Source organism: Lagenorhynchus albirostris, chromosome 11 (genome assembly GCF_949774975.1).
Source record: "Lagenorhynchus albirostris chromosome 11, mLagAlb1.1, whole genome shotgun sequence".
NCBI classification, from domain to species: domain Eukaryota; kingdom Metazoa; phylum Chordata; class Mammalia; order Artiodactyla; family Delphinidae; genus Lagenorhynchus; species Lagenorhynchus albirostris.
The window spans coordinates 80446059-80467536 of record NC_083105.1 but is presented as its reverse complement, the minus strand read 5'-3'; positions in this window follow the sequence as shown (position 1 = coordinate 80467536).

Below are 21478 nucleotides of genomic sequence, written 5' to 3'. Positions count from 1 at the left end.
TGTAGCCTCTGATCAGCCTGAGAATTATGGCTTCCCTGGTTCTTGCCCAGTCTCTTCATTTCCTTTATTGTACAACTTCTGGAAACAGGCCACCTGCCTAGTTTGAAGTACCTGCCACTATCATTTTTAGCAACAACAGATAGAATTCTCTAGCTGATTTATTACATTGCTACTGCATCATCAAGACATACCTCAGCAGAAAAGGAGGGTTCCAAGAACATGGAGCCTTCGAACTGTCATTTTAATAAATGCATAGTAAGGCTACACAAAGTGAAGAAATGTCTACTCATTTCCTAAACAAGCTCATTAGTTGGTGACCACAGTTAATGTGTAACTCTAGTCTTCTCTGACATTTTTTATCTTCTTTTGTTTCTTTTTTTAATTTAATTTTTGATGTAAGGAAGAGAACTCCAGTTATTCTTCAATGTGTGAAGTCAAGGTCTAGTTATACCTACAAAACATTGTAAATCTGCTAAGAATTGAAAAATATTATTATGTTTAAAAGAATACACAAAATAAAGGCTAATAATTATATAAGGACATATTTTCAAAACAAAAAGGAAAAAAATAAGCTTTTCCCTTTATCGAATAAGTAGGAAAATCTAATACTTAAGCGTTACTAACTTCCTACAAAAACAGTTAATATTTCAATCCCTGGACTTTTCCTTCCATACGTTAGATGAATCCATAGGCCAGATTAGATTCTTTTGCTCTTTTCTTTTTTCCCTGTCTGACTTTTTCTCCATCTTTTCTTTCCTTTTCCCTTTTTCTTTGTTTCTATTCATAATTTCACACCCATTGGCTCTAGGGCATCATTTTATTTGTTTATAATTTTTTTGCCCTAAATAACAGTGCTTCTCTTGTCTTCATGTAACATTATATTCTTGAGACTCACAGCTTCCTTTGTATCTTAAAATAAATTCATAGTTATAGACAAGACCTATGCTTGATTTATGTATCTTACAGCTTTGAAGAAATGTGCATACCATTCAGAAACCTAGTTCGAATCTCTCTTAAATCTCCCCAGTGCTTTTACAGTGAAACTCTATCCATCCCAAAGCTAGGTACCTTTTGTAACAGTCATGGTTCAACCCTGAATGACAATACTGTCAGAGAAAAATTAGAGGTGAATGTACCCAACTTAGCCTGTAGAGAAATTCCATACCACATTTCCTTCCCAGCATGTTCATAAATTCTCATGATTAGGGGAGGCAGTGCTGTAGGTTGGAACAATAATAGCCTTTGGAATAAATGAATCTGACTTCAAATATTGGCTCTGCTACTCATCAGCTCTGTAATCATGGTTGAGTTAATCTCTCTCTGCCTCAGTTTCCTTATAATGCCTATTCTATAATGTTGTGGTGAAAATCACTGAGAAATTGCATAGGCAGTATTAATGTCACTTAGTATGTTACAGAGTCTGTGCTTAATGGAGCTTTAATGTGATGGGAAAATATTTTTCATTGATGGTAAAAGCAATACCAAAACCACCACCTTATATAAGTCACATTAGCTTAAGTAGCATAACAGGAAGGCATACTTTCTCTAGGTTAAATTCAACATGCGTTGAATTTTTCATTTCATTGAATTTTTCACAGAGACAGTGTCTTGATTTGGATCTTAGCTGAATTAAATTGATTATAGACTCTGGCTTTAGGAGGTCTGGTACTTTACTCTGGATGCAAAGCTCTTTTCTGAAATGAAGTCCACTCCCTATAGTGGTCACTATCTGGTTGATGGTAAGACAACACTAGGCATCATATTTCACTAAGCACATTGGCATTGCAATAGTGACCACTCAGGGACTCTATTCCATTATTTCTATAACTCCCCAGGAAGAACTACCTGAGTTCATCCACAATCCTGGCCTAGTAAATCAGAATGTCATAATTAGAGCCTAGAAATCTGCATTTCTCCTGTTTTCCAGGTGTCATAGATGTATTTAAGAACAATAATGAAAGCTATAATGTGACATCCATCACTTTTCTCATCAGCTCCAGATCCTTCATGAGTTTGTATTTTTGAAGCCTATACAATCCACACAATCACAGATGCTGAGTACAACTTACTGGTTGTCAGCGCCTTCATGGAAGTGTTAGTGCTGCCACCCTGTAATATAGGCATGTGTCCGCTGACCATGACCAGACATGTCTGAATCCCAGTAAGAAATGTGACTGAGACTTAAGGTTGGACACTGTCATGGTCTTGCCTTGTTTTATTCTTGCTCAAGTGAGTAAGAAGCACCACTTGCTGTTTATTTCTTCATTTTCTCTTAAATGTTCACTCCACTGAAAATAGATTAAGTTAAAACAGTTGGGTTTCTTTGCCCGGGGGGAAGCTGTGCCCCACAGCTTTTCATCAGTGTCTCACATGGAATTGCCAATAGTGAAGAGTGTATATAACTTCTAAGGCAATAGAAGAATATATTTAACCCATATAAAATCAAGAAGAGAGAGACAAAGGAACACAGAATAGACGGAACAAATATTTCTATTTGAATGAGATGATAGATTTAAAACTGAATGTAAAAGCAATTTACTTGAATTTAAATGTATTAATATCAATTAATTGAAACTTTCAGGCCAGATTTTTTTCAATTAAAAGAATAAACAGAAGACATAGAATATAATTCCTCACTATGTTCCTTACTACAATTATACTAGGAACCAATAAAAAAAAATAATTGGAAAATCCTCTTATGACTGGAAATTAAGAAGTGTACTTCTAAATAACCTATGGGTCAAAAGAAATCCCAGTGAATATTAGAAAATATTTTGATCTAACTGAAAATGAAAATACATTTCAAAAAAATTTTTTTTTCCTGTGGTATGCAGGCCTCTCACTGCTGTGGCCTCTCCCGTCGCGGGGCACAGGCTCTGGACGCGCAAGATCAGCGGCCATGGCTCACGGGCCCAGCCGCTCCGCGTCATGTGGGATCCTCCCGGACCGGGGCACGAACCTGTGTCCCCTGCATCGGCAGGCGTACTCCCAAACACTGCGCCACCAGGGAAGCCCACATTTCAAAATTTGAATTAAAAAATTACAATGAAAATTTGGAAATACTTTAATCTGACTGAAAATATGTGTAAAAATTTGTGAAATGCCACTGATACCATACTTAGAAGTATATAATGTTGGGTACATTTATTAGAAAACAAGAAAGGTTGAAAATCAATGAGTTAGCATACATCTTAGAAGTTAGGAGAGGAGCATCCAATTGAATAAAAAGGAAGTAGGAGAGAGAAAATAATTAAGATAAGAGAAATTAATGAAACAGAAACAAACAATAGAGAAGGCCAGTAAAAACATTTCATTGAGAAGCCTAACAAAATTAATAAATGCTGGACAAAACTATCAAAAATATAAGGGAGAAGGCACAAACAAGCAATATCAAAACTAAAAAAGAGGTAGTAAATGTTCTGCAAACATCTAGGAAAAATAATCAGATGCAAAGAAACCGTGTCTGAGATTTGTTTTAAAATAATCCAGGGAAAGGGGGTAGTGGGAAGAATAAAGATGAAATAAATTGGTCATGTGTTCAAAATTATTGAAGCTGTGAGAAAGTACATTAGAGTTCATCATACTATTCTCTCTAGTTTGGTATATGGATGGAATTTTTCAGAGACAGAGAAGAGAGGGAAAGAAAAAGAAAGAGAAAGAGAGAGAGAGGGAAATGAGAGAGAGAGAGAGAGAGAGAGAGAGAGAGAGAGAAATGAGAGGGAGAGAGGGAGAGAAAGAGAAAGGGAGAGAGGGAGGAAGGGAGGGAGGGAGGAAGGAAAGGGAATTTATCGAAGAGTAATATTTGTAGAATGTTCCAGTTTACACCGTTTGACTTCGTATCCCAGCTGCTTCTTATTTTACCTGAGTTGTCCTTTTGTGACAAAGTATCAATTTTTAATACTTGCCGTAAAATAATCTTGACGAACTGGGTATACGTCCTTTTTGTACTTTCACCTAATACCATTGCTTTATCTAGTTTCATATGTAATATATGTTCAATGAACAAAGTTCTCACTAGAAAACTGAAGAGAAATGGTAATCTGCCACTCTTTTTGCTAGCCCGAACCATCCTAGCTAACACCTCCTTCTACAGGCAACAAGCAAGGCACCGGCTGATCAAATGAGGTGCACTTTGCAGGAAGGGCATCCGCATCTGACTCTGGGCTCTGGCGGAGGTAAAAGACTAAACACGGCTGTCCTGTCAGCTACTTGGTGTTCTAGTGAGTTGTGCCATGACTCATGCTATGACCTGTGAGATGCAAGAAATCGCCTGGCTGCCAGTGGTGGAGTCTGAGAGGAAAGTGAGAAATTACAAGTTAAATGAGGAATTTATGTGGGAAAACAGTTGTGTAGTCCTGGCATAAGGTGTATAGACTAGAAAAATCTAAACTCTCTTGCTATAATGGTTTGTTATTTATTGAATGGAGTAAAACCTATAACTGTACACTTCTTCACTGTTAGGTAATGCTTTCTTATTTTCTAATACTTTCGAACTTTGAATTTTAGAAAAAAATTTAGTATTGAATTTCAGTTTCAAGGGTGTTGCTGATAAACATGTTATTTACACAAAATGTTAGTTTACATTTACCAGTCATTATAGGAGTCATAGCATTATTCCTCACCACACACACACACAAAAGACAGAAGACACTAATCTGCTAAAGTATCAGTATTCTACTTCAAAATTAATAGTTATTTTAAGAAGGCTATTCCTGAAGACAAAAGTTAGCACAAGCAGCTGCAGAAGGTGTTATTTACACATCATTCTGTGAAGCATGATTTTTCATTTAGATCAAATGAGTGCTGTAATTAATAACACTCATTTTGTTAAATATAAGGTTTCTTGTGCACATATGAAAAGTGAAGTGACAGCCATGAATGTATTGGCTCCATTAGTTCAATAACTTCCCAAACATGTAAACACTGGCCTTATGCTACTGTCATCAGAGACTTCAAATAGAAAATCAGTTAATTCAATAATGCTTTTGTTGTTTACACAGAGTCAAGTGCTAGGGAGTTCATTTATGCAGAAGCAAATGCTTGGGTGTTCACTCTGTTGAAAGTCAAATGAGACATTTTTGTGAATACTATTGTAAATTTCATTTAAAAGCTCAACAATGAAGACAAAATTATGTGCTTTTGTGATAAAGATACAAATTTTGGTGAAACGTGACACCAATATGAGGCAATATTCTTACTAAATTTCAAACTTGTGTCACACAAGTTTCAAACTTGGGGTATACACGCTAATTCATAATTACATCCAAAGAAGCTGCTATATTCTGCTAATTGAAATAAAAGCTCTAGTTGTCAGTACTTACAGAGATACATAAATTTTGACAATGAAATAAAAAATTTTACAATTAGCTTAATATTGAATATTTATATATATAGTTGTGTATATATATAAAATTAATATTAATTCAACCTCAATGTCCTACAATGCTTTTGAGGTTCTTCATAAATAAGACCTCTAAAATTTGGTTTTATTTTTCTCAAAATCAGTTGGAAAACTTTAATGAAAATATTCACCAAATGGAACAGCATAAACCTTCAGCTCTCAGAATTATTCATTGTAATTAAGTAACAAAGCTTTCAGAGAGATGGAAATATAAATATTGATACATTCCTTTAAAAACAAGGAGGACCTGGAGAAATAAACTATGGGAACTCATATGGTGTACAAGATTTTGCATTAAAACATTATAATTGAGACATGTGATATTTTAACTTGACATAAGAATTATTTGATGGAGTTCCTACTTCTAATTGGGTAAATTTATATTCTGAACTGGAGTGGAATGAAATTGAAAAGGCCCAAAATTTTGCAGCATATAAATTTAGTGAATGCTCAAGAGTCAAAACCATAGACCACTTGTTTGATGAATTTTGCCTTGCAAAAATATTTTTCAAAGAAATGTACTCTGAATTGAAGCAAAAAGACAGGACAAGCAAAATATTTGGACTGAAATATTTATGTATTTCATTATGAAAAAAATAATAAAATTTATTCCAGGAAACTACTATGAGCTTTGAGGTACCTCAACACCTGTAGAAAGAGTATGTTCTCAATTAAAAATATTTTGATCTACAAAGAAAAGTCAATAGAAATTGTCAACAATACCAAATATAGAAAGATAAAACCAATTTCGAAAACACTGTGGGCCATTACATGAAAAAGGTTAAAAATAATAAGACAATATTGTAAAAAGTATATTCTTCAGAAAAATATCAGTGACACAATAATATCAGTGACAAATACAGCCAAGAAATTAATTGAATGACATGACTATTTACTAAGAACAAACATTTTTAGGTCATTTTATAATGTTTAGGAATTGAATATAAAAATGTTTTTTTTGCATTAATGAAAATAGATATGCTACTTATATTTTATAGAAAGGCTTTTATCTTTTAAAATAGACTTTCAATCATTTTATAAGTACACAACAATAACAAAATCAATTTAGGTAAATAAATAAATACATCAAAAATAAGAATTTCAATAATTTGTAGTACCCTTCTCACTCTCAAAACTGTTCCAGTAGGATTATGAATCATATCGTCATTATCATTGTGAACAACTTAAAGAAAAGGAACTTGGAAACTTACATTACATATTTTTACAAGTTTCCAAATACATCTGACTTACCTAAAAATATTTAATTACCAAAGATGAAAGAAGGAATTGAAAATGTAAACAATACTATCACTATTAAACAAATAAACTCTGTAAATAAGTATCTTCTCCCAGAGAAAACTCCAGGCCAAGAGCAGTTACCAATGAAGTTTAGCAAACATTCAGGAAGGAATAATGCCATTTTTACACAAACACAGAGAAAAGAAAAGGTGGGAAAGCTTGACATTTTTATTTTATAATGCCAGCATAACATTTATGACAAAACTTGACAAAGACATGGGGGAAAAAATTACCGACAAATCTAACTCATGAACATACAAGCAAAATTCTTAAACACTGTATCAGCAAGCCACACCAGGATTAATACAACATAACTAATTTTGATTAGACCAGGAAAGCAAAATTTGTTTAACATTAGAAAAGCAATCAGTATACTTCACCACATTAAGAGAATTATGGAGAAAGAAATTATCTCAATATGAGCAGAGAAACATTTGAAAAGATTTAACATATATTTATGATTTAAAAAAAAATTCCTAGTGAACTAGGAATATAAAGAAACTTTCTTAATCTATGAAGAGTATCTACAAAAAACCTTCAGCAGACATCTTACTTTATGGCAATACATTTTGAAAGCTTTTCCTTTGAGATCAGAAACAAGAATAAGATGGCCACTATCACCACTTCTACTCAAAATCATGATGTCCTATAAGAAAAATAAGTAGGAAATATAAAGATTGAAAATGAAGAAATGAAATTCTTATTCACAGATGATGTGATTATATAGAAATTTTACAATAAAAATGGCTTTTAAAAATTGCTGGATAAAGATAAATATACAAAAAAACACAATTGGGTTGTATTCAATTGCAACTAACAAAAAGGGAAGTTTTTTGAAATTTTGAAGTATTTGAAAGATGTCATTCTCAGTAGTATCAAATTACCAAATATCTAGGGATAAATCTAAAGAAAGCCTCGTAATACCTCTACATAGAACTTTATAAAGTATATAGTAGAAAAATCAAAGAAAACATAATTAAGTAAATATGCTTATGGAATGGTAAAATTAATATTGTTAAGATGTCAGTTCTCCCCAAACTGATCTTGATAATTTAATGCAATCCCCCCAAAAAATCCTAAAGTGTTTTTTTGGATAATTTTGGTGGGTCTTGAAAAGCTGATTCTAAAATTTCTGTTAAAAGATTAAGAAAGCCAAGACTGTCCAAGAATCATCTGAAGGAAAACCAAGTAAGGATTTGCTCTCACAAATATCATATATCAACACTTATTATTTATAAAGTGGCAGTAATTAAGACAGTGTAATATTGGCTCAAGGATCAATAGATAGACCTATAAGAAAAAGTAAAGAATCTATATAGCCCTACCCATATGTGGACTCTAGATTGAAGACAACGGTGGCACTGTATAGCCATGAAAAAATTATGTCTCTTTAATAAGTAGTTTGGGGACAGTTGGATATACACAAGGACAAAATGAAACGTCTTCTACCTTAAATTGCATGCAACTATCTACTTCAGGTAGATTGTAGAGCTAAATGTGAAAGGTAAAACAATGAAGTTCTAAAATATAATATAGGAGAGTATATGCATTACTGAAGGGAAGGCATTATCATTGAAAGAAAAGATTAATACATTGGAATATGTTAAATTAAAAATGTATATTCCTCAAAAGACATCAACAGAGTGAAAGGCAAGCCACAGAGATAAAGAAGATATTTACCATCCTTAAACTAACAAAGGACTTATATCCAGAAAATATAGAGAAATCAATAAGAAAATGGTCCATTTGATAGAAAAAAGACCAAAACAATACTTTACAAAAGAGGATATACAAATAGCCAATAAACACATTAAAAAGGCTCAATTTCACTGTCATCAAGGAAATGCAAATTAAAACCACAATGCAGCACCACTACACAATTGTCAGAATGGATAAAATGAAAAAGACAGATAACAATTGCTTATGAGTATGTAGAATAACTGGAATTAATCACTGGTAGAAGTGTAAAGCATACAACCACTTTAGAAAACTGGTCGTACTTATTAAAGCTGAACATTCACATATCTTATAAATCCAACAGTTCTACTCCAACAGAAATAAAAACACATTTGCACACAAAAAAAGCAGATACAAGAATATTCACAGCAGCATTATTCATCATATCTCCTAACTGAAAACTTTCCAAATGTCCACTTATGGTATACTCTTCTCAGGGAAAGCTATTCAACATTGAAAACGATTGAGCTACAGTTACACCCACAACTTAAATGAACTTTCCAAATATATTGTTGAGTGAAAAAAGTCAGATACAAATGAATATATGCCATATTACTGTAGTGCAGTGTTAACAGTTACGATACTCACAGGGGAAATGACCAGATGTTTCTAGATTACCAAGATATCTCAAGATTTCTTTAAATAACTCAGAAAAAAAATCAATCTTCTTGATCACCGAGTAAAAAAATATGCTTTCACTTTGATAAAATCAAAAGTAGAGCTAAAGGGGAGGGGTAGATTGGGAGTTAGGGATTGACATGTACACACAGTTATATTTAAAATAGATAACCAACAAGGACTTACTGTATAACACAGGGAATGCTTCTCAATATTCTGTAATAACCAAAATGGGAAACGAATTTGAAAAAGACTAGATACATGTTTATGTATAAATGAATCACTTTGCTGTACACCTGAAACTAATACAACCTTGTTAATCAACTAGGCTCCAAAGTAAAAAAATAAATAAATAAAAGTAGAGCTAAAGATCTTTTCCCAAGAGGGAATTGTGCATGCTTGGGTAGCATGCCTGGGGAAAAAAACAAGAGTATAATAATATTTTTGTGTCATAGTGCATGAGTCCAAATCTTGATTCTACCGTTTACCAGCTGGAAGATTTTAGGCAAGTTACTTACCTTCTCTGTGTCTCAATTAATTCATCTGTAAAAAGAGGATGATAATACTTACCTTATAGGATTGTTGGAAGAGTTAAAATATATAATACAAGCAAAATATGTAAAGCACCTAGTGTTTAATAGTCACTAATGACAATAAATGGGTGTTATGCTACACTTGTATGTTTTAACAGTTAAGTTCATGGAAAGGAAGAGAACTAATATTCTCTGAGTCTATTAGGCTTCAGTTACCACATCAGCCAATTTCTATATTTTAATTCAGTCCACAAAATAATATTATTGAGTAAATATAATTTCTAATTAATAGTATTAGGGAAACATATTATGGGAGAGATGTCTGATCTTGCCCAAGAGAGATGTCTGATCTTGCCGAAGACCAGACAACTTGTTTTGGAATAATGGTCTTTTTGTCATAAATAATTGGAAGGTCACATATCTGGCAATAAAATTTGAAACCTTCTCCATGCATTTCTGTCCTTTTGTTTTATAAAATGGCCCCCTTTTTTACAGGGTCAGCAAAATTCTCAGACTCCATTTCTTCATTTTGTTTTACATTTCTTGCCTAATCCTTATCTAAGCAGCCAATCCCTCCCCAAACCCCAGTCATTTCCTTCTGGATCCAGACCTGCAGTTAGACTAGTCACTCCTTGATACAAGTAGGGGTTTGCTCCAGGATCTCCCATGGATACAAAAATCTGTGGATGCTCGTCTCTGGTTAGCAGAAGGCCAACTGTGATAGGTAGAAGTGAAATGAATAGAAGGGGACATTCTGTTAGGGGCTTTTTACATGTTCTGCTCTAGGGGGTCAGTGTAATTGACTTCACAGCTTAGGAAGAGAAGTTACACTTATCCATCCCTGATTCACCACCACCACCCACTCCTAACACATACTCCTTGCTGTTGTCTGTAAGTTGATTTTAAATTAGCCTGTAAGTATATCTCAAAGCTTAAAGAATTATGAGGTCTTAATATTCCCAGGACCCCACCAAGAAGTCAAATTTAAAAAAGCAGAAATCAAGAACAAGAACCAGTGGTGTGGAAGGTCCTTTTCATGGTTGTTCGGAAAAATAAGTGCTATATTTGCTTCCATGAGAAGTAAGGGACACAAGCTTGAGGGAACGAGGTCATAAAGTATTAAGAACCATCCCAGTGGTGAGGGAAAAGAAAACCAGTCGTGCCATTTACTCCTCCTCCTGGTTGAGGCTGCTCTCCAGAAGGGCTGCCCCCTCTTCCTGTGGTAAAATGGGAGGAGCTAGCATGCATACCTTAGGAGCATAACCATGATGAACACTGACACCAAGCGTAAAAATAAATGGGCTAATAAATGGACAGACTTCTTGAAGTTCCTAAACTTTCTAAGTGTGGAGAGTCTAAGGAGTTCAATTTTCCAGACTTCGCTCTCTGTAAAAGAGATTAAATCATGCCATCTATCACCCTAACTGTATAATTAATTTTTAATATAAAATCATCATCGAGGTTGTCTTATTGATACAATTATAAGCATGGGAACCAAACTAGTTTTATCTATACCTACTTTGACCACATCATTATAATCAAACCTATAGGTAATTAGGTAGTTTAATCAAACCAGACCCCAAAATCAACATTTTCAAAACAAATTAGATCAGTGGGTGATTATTCACTTTACAAAAGTCTTTGTTTTTTTAAGACATCCACCATAGGATTTCTTTTTGAAGTAGAAGTGCTCTCTGGAGCATTAAAGTATGACTCAACTTTCTTTTTTTTTTTTTAAACACCAGGGACTCAAACCAAGTGAAATATCAGGTTGGGTCAGGTTGGGTTTGGAGAGCATTTTGATGTTCTGGTTTTGTTCCATTTCAATTGCTTTAGAAAAATTTATAATGTCAGTCACAGCACGAACTGACTCACAGAGGCTTTTGGGAGGAAGTGGGGTATGGAGTGGGGGACCTGTGGTCTGTTCACAGTGCCATAGAAAAGAATAACTCAGGGTTTTCTTTTCTTTCAGACTTGAATCTATTAATGGAATTCCTCCGGCTCTTTTAGCTCATAGTTTTATTTTGGTAAAAACTCTTGATTTACATACAATTTTTCAGAAAACTTCTTTGCTTAAAATGAGGTAAATCTGAAACACAATCTGATCCTTCCACCCCCTGTAAAAGTAGAGGCCAACAAAAACTGAACAAAAAGTTCAGTTTTTATAACGATTTTAGGTATACGGTGAGTGCTAATCTTGACCTTTCTCTCTAAACTGAAAAACTCAAATGCCATTAACATTTACCCATAATTCTTAGCTTCAATGTCTCCCATCTTTTGGTAGTTTTTCTCTAAATAATCTTTAATTTCTCTATCTTTTCTTTAAGGGTAAATCAAATTTTCAGTTAATATGTTAGTAAAGGCTTTCCCATTTCTGAGTATATGAAAAAAGTGCATTTTCCCAGTCTCTTTTCAATTCTAAGCCATAGGCTGTCTTAACTCTTTTCTTCCCCACTCCCTCATCTTCCTTAAAAAGATAATACAATATATGTTTTTGTTCCCAGATCATTTTCATATTAGCTTGTGTCAATTAATCACACCCTATTTTGTATTTTATTGCTTTGATTAAATCTTTGCATTTTCTATTAACCATCATTCCATTATTAATATTATGTATTTTTCTTTTTAAAAAACAATCTTCCAAGATATTATGATTTATGTCTTTATATAGCATCATCAAGAAGTCTTTTTTTTTTTTTTTTTGCAGTCCGCGGGCCTCTCACTGCCGTGGCCTCTCCTGTTGCGGAGCACAGGCTCCGGACGCGCAGGCCCAGCGGCCATGGCTCACGGGCCCAGCCGCTCCGCGGCATGTGGGATCTTCCCGGACTGGGGCACGAACCCGTGTCCCCTGCATCGGCAGGCGGACTCTCAACCACTGTGCCACCAGGGAAGCCCCAGAAGTCTTTTGACTAATTTCTACTTTTATCATTCATGTATTGCAAAAAATGATGAAATAACAGCAGCCCCAAGATCCACAGTGACAACCCCAAGTCCTGTCCTCCCCTGTCACAGATCATCCTTGTTTGAACTTGAATGGAGGAAACTGTGAGAGTTCCCACTGAAGAACATGGGTTTTAGAGCCAACAGACCTGGATTTGAGTCCTAGACCTGCTACGTTATCACCAGGTGATGTTGGGATGTTTACTTAATCTGTCCAAATCCTCAGTTTCTGCATCTTTAACATAGAGATCGTTGAGTTACTGGGATGAGTAAGCATCATCTCTATGGAAACCGTTGAGTGCAGACCCTAATAGAGAGCCTGTCCTGAACACTATTTTTACTGTCATTTATTTGTCCTGTGTTTGTGAGAATACATAAGTCTCACAAAGAGGATAAAGAGATATTCTCTAGGGGGCACATGAGCAGAGAAGTCTGACTATCTTCGAAATTTCTAAGAGATTTTCAAATCCTCTGCTTCTCCAAAAAGTGCATTTTTTGACACCAACTTACAAAAATGCATGATGTGATGCATAAGACAGCAACATTATGATTACCTCATTTAAAAGCATTAATTCACAGTCAACTTTCAAATAGTGCCCTAGTCTCTACCCTCTCAGAGCTTATAATTTAATGCAGAGTACATCTGATATTATATACACTAACAAGCAAGAGAAAAAACCCAACCAGAACAGCATTGCTTGTGTAGCTGGAGGAAAGTATAGCTCAACATACGTGCTCCTACTAAGTGGTTTGTGGAGGTGGGAGAGGAGCCTAGTATAAACCAAGAAATCCATAGGAAGCTGTGGTTCAAAAGAGGAAGCAATCTTCTTTATATAAGAAGCTCGCCATCAAGTTGTCCTAGTGTGACGGTTGATGATGCAGGGAAATCACATTACTTTACACCGAATGAAGACTATGTGTATACAGGACCATGGGTTTCAACACAAATTGTTATGCCTTAGAATAAAACCTGAGTGTTTTCTGCATATTTAGTCAGAATCTTCAACTGAAACTACTCAACTTTTGGAAACAAGTAGTAGTATTTAGAATCCAGTTTAACCAATGTACTAATTACTATGCTAGACATTCATAGGTCAAAGTGAAGAGACTTTAAAGTCTCAGACACTGAGCTTTGTTTGTATTTGCTACCACCAGAAACCATAGATATGGTTTCTGAGCCCTTAGTGATTAGGCGTCCAGGCATCTCAGCAATGTGCTGCATTACGCTCTGAACTTACCATAGCCCTTCTCCACCTCAGAACTTCACTCAGAGGGTTTTTTTTAACTCAAATCCTGTTTTACTGTTTAAGGAGAACCCTATTATGCTGCCTTTGAGAAAAGGCTTTACTTTTTTGTCCTAAACTAGGTGTTATGAACTCTTACATCTCTATGCTTTTGTCCATACACTTGATTGGAATCATGTGTCCATACACATGATTCCTGGATGCCTTTCTCTCCTCTCTGTCTGTTGACACTTATTTATGCTTCATATTTAAAAAATAAATGTGTTCTGGGCTTCCCTGGTGGCACAGTGGCTGAGAGTCCGCCTGCCAATGCAGGGGACACTGGTTCGTGCCCCGGTCCGGGAAGATCCCACATGCCATGGAGCGGCTGGGCCCGTGAGCCATGGCCGCTGAGCCTGCGTGTCCAGAGCCTGTGCTCCGCAACGGGAGAGGCTGCAACAGTGAGAGGCCCGCATACCACAAAAAAATAAATAAATAAATAAAATAAATGTGTTCTTTCAGAAAGAACATTCCATGAGCCCTTCACATTCCCCTAGCTAAGCAAAATCAATAGGTTCCTACTAGGCATTTGTACTATGCTTTTTTTTATACACCTGTCTGACTTATTTATTTAATGTTACTTATGCTGTACTAGTGCCAGTAGGAGCACTTATGAGCAACAGTGGCACCTCAAGCAAAGACCAATAGGAGGGGCACCCCTCAGGGCCAGTAGTAGCAGGGGCTTCATTGAATTCTGACAAAGCCAGGAGGGATTACTACAATGAACTGGCATAGGAGAGGACAAAAATTGTATTTGCAAAATGGTGGCTAACAATTTAGTGAGTGGGTCACCCATAAGACAATTCCTGGATACCAATGAGTAATTTTAGAGGAAATAGAACCAAAGAAAACCCTTTTGTGAGAATCATTTTGGTCCTATTTTAACCCCTAGAAAACACTGGATGTATTTGTAAACTCATTTTCCCCCTTTAAATTGCAATTCTTGAAGGCAGGGAATTTTTTTTTTTCCCTCTAAGTCTGCTGAGAAAAATCTATATTGAATTACATTCTTTCAATCAGCTTCTTTGAATATTAGACCATTTAGATTATTACTTTAAAAATGCCCAAGAGTCTTTCATCATAAGAAAAAGATCAATGGTGATTTTCAATTCCTCAAACTTTGAAAAGTGCTTTGGCCTACATGTTGAGCAAACCAGAAGACGAAAACATTTGAGGTTTTACTTCTCTTTCTTCCTGTGCACTGATTAAACTTAATTTCCTATTGTCAGTTTCTTGTCCTTTCTCCCAAAATTACTTTCAGAAAACATAGCTGTTTTTGGCATAGATTTTTGTACACAGAAATTTTCTATTCAGCTCTGAGCATAAGAATCTTTTCATTAAATAATGATAATATCCCTAATTTATATATCACTTTACACTTGCAATACACAGACACATAGTCTCTCAGACGATTCTTAAACCAACCCTCTTGAAATAAGCAGGATAATTATTATTGAATACTTTATCTATGTGGAAGCTGAAATCATTAGAAGCCAGTAAGTCAGAGTTCAAACTAGGTCTTCTGTCTCAGTATTTATATTCTTTCCACTGTGGCAGAAGACATCACATCCTGGTACTTTTCCTCAAACTTTGCTCCAGGAACATCTAGAAAGCACTTGTGAGCTCAGATTTCCTATGTACCACCATCTCTCTCTTTTTTGACCACATCCCTTCAAACTCTGCCCTTTGCAGATTTTGACCTCTGAGTGTCTCTGGACTTACATAATGTATTTAGTCTTCCCAGGGTAACCAAGTAAAATATAGCAAATAAAAGGAACAGCAGAATGGGCAAACATAAATATGTATTAGACTATTAAATCATCTATTCCCAAGAACAATGGTTCACAGAAATTGGAGATGAAAAACACCTATGAGGTCATCTTATCCACCCCCGTGCCAAAGCAGGTTCAAGTCCAGAATACTGACAGCCAAGTTGTCGTTTGGTTTCCAACCCTGCCTTTTGAAGCTCTAGATTGTATCTCCTGCTGGAATCTGCTGGAGGGAAAACAGCAAAGTGATCTCAAAGTTGGAGCACTAACTGGGGTCCCAAGGACCTTACTGCTCTGTGCAGAGGACGGTGTGCCTGTAATTCATCAGTTCTCCCCTAATGGGTGTGGTCCTAATCAGGAATAATTCCCACAGAAACTTGCATAGGTAACTGGCTGAGAATGAAAGTCCAAACTAATAAAAAGCACACAAGCGCAAATTCTTTTTGAAGTCAGAAGTGACCAGTGGGGGGTTCCCTGGTGGCGCAGTGGTTGAGAGTCCGCCTGCCGATGCAGGGGACACGGGTTCGTGCCCCGGTCTGGGAAGATCCCACATGCCGCGGAGCGGCTGGGCCCATGAGCCGTGGCTGCTGAGCCTGCACGTCCAGAGCCTGTGCTCCGCAACGGGAGAAGCCACAACAGTGAGAGGCCCGCGTACCGCAAAAAAAAAAAAAAAAGAAGTGACCAATGGGAATGCCATAATACACACACACACACACACACACACACAGTTTGGGTGACTAGGAAACATGCCAAAACCAATGCCTTGATTCTTTCCCTATCATTTCCTAATTAATCTCTGAGGCAAATCAGTCACCTTCAGAGCTAGAGTGCTGACCATTGCTAGAGGTCCCTAAGTAGCCCCTAAAAAAAAATCTTTATTTGAAGAACAGTAACATCCAGAAGCATTCTTTATATAGACCTTCCTTTTTTAACCCTATTCTTATTTGAGAGAAGACTTCATTTTATACTTAAAAAAATGTTACTGAAAGAAAGCAGATACGTGTTTTTAAAGTATAGGGAAAAGAATATTGTGCTGAGAATCTTTAAAAAGTGGAATGATATCCAAGTTCTAATCTAATCATTCACCAGCTATGTGACCAGGAGCAAGGTACTTCTTTTTCTCTCCTATGAAAAAAGAGCACAAAACCATATTGCCTCTAAGATGTTTTCTATTTCTAAAACCTACCAAATAGCCCAAAATATCTGTTTATTTTAAGCAAAGCCTGTGGAAAAAAGACTCCCCTTTTTTTCTGTTTTGCCAGAATACCCTCAACCGGATCCAGCAGGAGAACTTGGAATGTTAAGAGAATGAACCTCCCTTTTACGCTTTGGTTTTCAGAGCTCAGTTACATCAGTATCTTCTATGGAGAGAGATTTTGGGAAACAAGCTGTAAGTTTAGACAAAAATGGTGCCCCGTATAAGTTTGAATTCCTACATTAGCTTTGGGCAGGAATTAGCTCCAAAGGCAGTGCCCTGTCTCCATCATTCACCCCCTCCCTAGCCTCCATCCCCCTCTCACTTTCTTCCTTTCTTCCCAGGCCCCATTCAGTCCCTCTGTACCATTTCCAGGGAACACTTTTCTCTTTTATACCCCAGGCAGTCTTAAAGAACTCCTAGTCTAAGCTCCTTTCTCACTAGAAAATTAATTGTTTAATTTTGGCCTCGGTAGCAATCTCTATCTTATCTTTGGCCAATATTGTGGGTTTAAATGCAGCTTCATTTGGGGGCTAAGTTGTAAAACTTCCTTCTTACTTGTCTCTCTTCCTTTCCCTTGTCACTTTCTAGGTAATTTTTTTTTTTTTCGGTACGTGGGCCTGTCACTGTCATGGCCTCTCCCGCTGCGGAGCACAGGCTCCGGACGCGCAGGCCCAGCGGCCATGGCTCACGGGCCCAGCTGCTCCGCGGCATGTGGGATCTTCCCGGACCGGGGCACAAACCTGTGTCCCCTGCATCGGCAGGCGGACTCTCAACCACTGCGCCACCAGGGAAGCCCTAGATGTCATTTTTTTTTTATTTTTTTATTTTTCATAGTTGCCCCTCCATGAGTTCGTATCAATAAGCACTCAGTAGCACAACAATCTGATGACATCATCCGGACATGGCATCCCAATGTAAACAAATTCACCCTTAGATCAAAACAACTTCACTTAAACCATGAACAAGTGGATTTGAAATCATAACAAACCAGTACACAACAATCCACCCTATGACATCAAACCACTCACAGACTAATTAATCCCAAGGTCCCAAGGCGCCACACAAATCTAAGTTCATAAAAATATCAATCCACCCTGAGTCTACATTGCTTACAATCTAATCTTCCCTTAGTTTCTCACAGTATTGTTACTGCAAACTTTGTGAAATAAATTCTTAATATTATAAGCAAAAATATAACAAGGAATTCTTTAATATGGTGCCAGATCCAATCACCAAAACGTCAAAAATTAAGTTTCTTAAGCCACTCAGTTAAGCTTCCTTGACAATTGTGTTTCCTTGTAAACGGCGTTTTTATAAAACTCTAGGAGGTACCATCTCGCATAGCGCCAGCAAGCATGGGTTTGATTGCTGTAACATTAGCATTCAAGGCTGTCATTATTTTAGGGAATGCATGTTTTTGTTTTCTTTTAAATTCCTGCGAAGTTATTTATACTTTGTTAATCTCATCTTCCAGGTGTTGTTTTAATTGTCTTAAATTTTCTAATGTACAATTTACATTTATTAGATTAATTTTAGGAGGTCAATATAAAATATTTCTCCAGTTATTTTAATGGTTCCTCCATCTTCTATTGACCTCACATAATATCTTTTTCCTTCTATTGTTACATTCATTACCTGTTCTAGTTTTACGCATCCCACCATGTGTGTTCCTTATTTTCCCCTTGGCTCCAAGAGATTAGGATAAATTTTGGCTTAGAGGATGTCATCACGATCCAGTTTCCCATATTATATATAACCGGTTGATGTGACATCAAGGCCATCATCATGGGTACTTGTGCCACAGGTATATCCAAAGGTCTAGCAGTGATAACGGTATTTTGGTTCCATTCCACCAACATATCCTTATGAACATGTTTTCCTTCTATCATAAGGGGCCTTTTCTGTGGCCTATAATAATTGACAATCAACCTTTAAAAAAAATCTTTATATCGTTTTTAAGGACCTCTTTACTTTTAGAATTATCCCCAACTGCTTTCTTCAGAATATCTAGTGCCCTATCAGTTTCTCTTTGAAAATCATTTATGTTTTGCACTATGCTGATATTTCTATCGATCTGTGGGTCCCATGATGATAAAGTTTCCATTGCATGTGTGTTAAATTGCGATTGTTTATTTTCAAAATTTTTGAAGTCCAAATTAATTTGATCAATTTGAAATTGTGAAAAGGCTGCTGCCATTGTGACTCTAATTAGTTTTCTCACAAGCCCAACAGGAACTGTAGGGGTTTTCTTACCTTTAATGAGTCAATCTTTAGCATAGGTTGTAGGTTAGGCATACAGTTGGGCGAACAAAACTGAGCACAAATAGGGCATCTATATCTGGCCTTAAGATCCTGTGTGTTGAATTATAGAGCATATGCTACTGTAGTGGGCTCTACTATTATACAGTGAGAGGTTTAATGAGCGTAGGTTCCCATATTCAGGGAGTGAAGACATTAGGAGTGAGATAGAAGGCCAGGGTGGTGCACCATGGATAATGATAAGTATTATGTTGATAGATGAAGTTTACAATGTATCCTCTATATACATTACATGGTTTTCCTTTTTCTTGAAGTTAAGGCATAGTGTCCATGGATTACCGTTAACTTTCTAATGGGTTGATATGGGTTATATAAAGTAAGTTGTGGGTATTGTAAGTGATCTAATGTGGGTTATGAATGTTCAGTGGTAGAGTAGCCCATGAATTATCGTGAGGGAGTGCTGTAACTATATCTATTCCTAAGGCATCCTCATTGTTCATGACTGTAGTATGATACTTAGAATTCCAAGTGGTAAATTCTTGTTGGTGTGAACTTCATGTTGCTTACAAGCTGTCCCACATATTTGATCTCAGTATTTTACTTTGAACCCTAAGTTTCCACCAGTCATCTATACACTCCTTTTGTGTTCTGTTCCATAAGTTATTATTTTAGACCAGTTAGCAATCTTTGAGATGTCGTTAGTATATTTTTTGCATTGAAAACTCAAGGCTCCTGTTCCCCATATGGTTGTATTTACGTATGAGTTGCATTTTGTGCATCCCAGTGCATATATTGGTTCTGTAAAACTGGTTCATCACTACTAGAACAGCCTGTGGCCTATATTCACAATATCTATACACCACATCATATGTTCAAAGTAGAGTAAATCATTTTGGGCATGGGCCACCATAACGTTTGGTTCATGGTTATGTTATCTGGTGCTTCACTACACGGAGCTTTAGTATAATTTAATAAGTTGAAGCTTAGATTATAATCTGGTGATGGCACTGTTGTATTGATGTGTTTTGTTATAGCACCAAACTAACAGTTTGTATCTGTTTAATATGGGTATGAATGGTTCTATACTCTCAGGCCCAGAGGAAACATTAAGTATAAATTCTGTTTACACTGAAGATGGGCATATAGCTACTTATTCAATTTTACCTGACCATGCCTCACTCCATAGTTGCTCCTCCGTAAGTTCATACCAATAAGCACTCAGTAGCATGACAATTTGATGACATCATCCTGACATGGTGTCCCCACTGTAAACAAATTCACCCTTAGATCAAAACAGCTTCACTTAAACTATAAACAAGTGGATTTGAAATCATAACAAATCAAAACAGCATGTGCACACACGCACGCTCGCGCACGCACACACACACACCAGTTGGGCAAGGTCTACTTGCTTTCCAAAGGGTGGTCCCTGGACAAGAAGCATAGTCCTCACCTGGCAGCTTTTAGAAATGCAGAATCTTGAGCTCCATCCTAGACATATGGGCTTAGAATCTGCATTTTCACATGAAGCCCAAGTGAGTTGTTTGAGAAGCAGTCTACTACAGCCACCTTAAAAAGGGGAAGGAGAAGCACCATGTAATGAGATGGAAATAAGGTGTATACTTGGGAAGAGAATTCTGGAGAGTATTTTCCTAACCCTATTTTCAGCCTATGTCAAGAGGACCACTGATCCCCTAAAAAACTATGAAATAAGACAATAATCAACACATTCCACTTTGTTGGGTTTTTTTGCGGTACGCGGGCCTATCACTGCTGTGGCCTTTCCCATTGCGGAGCACAGGCTCTGCACGCGCAGGCTCAGCGGCCATGGCTCACGGGCCCAGCCGCTCCGCGGCATGTGGGATCTTCCCAGACAGGGTCATGAACCCATGTCCCCTGCATCGGCAGGCGGACTCTCAACCACTGCGCCACCAGGGAATCCCCACTTTGTTGTTTTTAAGGCAAGTCTGAATATGTTATTATCATCCCAGAAGCTTGATCTGAAATTCAAATAGGTGCCTCTAGCCGAATAATACTGTTTCACACACAGCTGCAAAAAGTCACCAGAGGAAGGCTTCCCTCAGGGAATATAACTGGGTCGCACATTATGGTACCCAGTCCAATGAATGGTGTTTTTCTAAAAATAAAGGAAACCTTTAATTAAAAATAGGCATAAAGGGGCTTCCCTGGTGACGCAGTGGTTGAGAGTTCGCCTGCCGGTGCAGGGGACACGGGTTCGTGCCCCGGTCCGGGAAGATCCCACATGACGCGCTGGGCCCGTGAGCCATGGCCGCTGAGCCTGCGCGTCCGGAGCCTGTGCTCCGCAACGGGAGAGGCCACAACAGTGAGAGGCCCGCGTACCGCAAAAAAAAAATAAAAAAATAGGCATAAGCCTAAAAAGCTTATTGTTCTCTGCCTGCTAATTGAAACAATGATATACA